This window comes from Mus caroli, chromosome 12 (assembly GCF_900094665.2).
Source record: "Mus caroli chromosome 12, CAROLI_EIJ_v1.1, whole genome shotgun sequence".
Taxonomy (NCBI): Eukaryota; Metazoa; Chordata; class Mammalia; order Rodentia; family Muridae; genus Mus; species Mus caroli.
The window spans coordinates 72,137,046-72,138,485 of record NC_034581.1 but is presented as its reverse complement, the minus strand read 5'-3'; positions in this window follow the sequence as shown (position 1 = coordinate 72,138,485).

The window sequence follows — 1,440 nt, the reverse complement described above, 5'->3', positions numbered from 1 at the left end:
TTCACCACCTACATACAGGCAATGCCCAGATACAGCCCCAGAAGCCCAGGGGCCTCACTGGCTGGGATAACTCAGGGAAAAAGAAATCAACGGGAAAACACAATAAGGAGCAAGTCCTTTCTATCCCCTGGGCTTCATAGTCTCCATGTGGCACACCCTTCAGGAGAGCCTAATAGGGTATGATCAGGGGAAACCCAATGTGCTTGGCAGTGTCCCACCTGCAGTTTCAGGATGGCTGGATAGAAGGGTGGGGTTTTTGAGGAGAGACAATAGCTAAGTAAGTAGGGCAGTTCATTATGGTGGCTTATGGGGGAATCTCTGCTTTTGCAAAAACAAGAAATTAATTAGAGTAGTTCCCTTAGCCTGTAATTGCTTTGCCATTTTTTTCTTCCTTCAGCATTCCTTCCCTGCTGTGACTCAGAAGCAACTATTCTGTGTTTACCACATAAACCAGAGACTGACTTCTTCCAGCCAGACAATTCTAGGCGTTCTTAAGCAGTTCTGGGAACTGCCAAAGAGAAGCCATGCAACTCAGTGATAAATAAGCTCTTGTCAGAAATGGCTGGAAGATTTAAGCACTCACCACCAAGTTGGTATAGTTTGGCTCCTGAACATCATAACACTTTAGTTAAACAACCGCTCTGGGTCTTTAACTCCTGGACTCACTGATGATGAAAAGTACTATTTGACTCTACTGCAGATGATTCTTAGAACAAAGCTGTGTCTGAGGCGGTACCTCCCAATGATACCTATGCTCATCCAGAAGAGACATCGGTACGTGGTGTCTGAAACTGAACCTGAATCAAGCCCAGCATTCTGTGCTGCTCTGCACTAGCTTTCTGTGCTCTTGTCTTGTTTGTTTCCTTGTTTATTTGTTTAGCATCTGGGCGTGGTGGTGAGCACCTCCTTATAAAATCCTTGCACTCAAGAAGCAGAAGCAAAGGTTCAGGAACCCAAGGGTATCCTTGGCTAAATATCAAATTCTAGGACAGCCTGGACTACAGAAGAAGCTTTCAGAAAGAAAGAAAGAAAGAGAGAGAGAGAGAGAAAGAGAGAGAGAAAGAAAGAAAGAAAGAAAGAAAGAAAGAAAGAAAGAGAGAAAGAAAGAAAGAAAGAAAGAAAGAAAGAAAGAAAGAAAGAAAGAAAGAAAGAGAGAAAGAAAGAAACCAAAGGAAAGAAAGAGAGAGAGAGAGAAGGAAAGAGAGAGAGAAAAGGGAAGGAGGGAGGGAGGGAAGGAAGGAAGGAAGGAAGGAAGGAAGGAAGGAAGGAAGGAAGGAAGGACAGATGGACATATTTCTGGGTTTCTCCTATAAGAACCAGCACTTGTTTTTTTTGTTTTGTTTTGGTTTGGTTTGGTTTTTGTTTTTAATTAGGTATTTTCTTCATTTACATTTCCAGTGCTATCCCAAAAGTCCCCCATATCCTCCCCCACCCACTCCC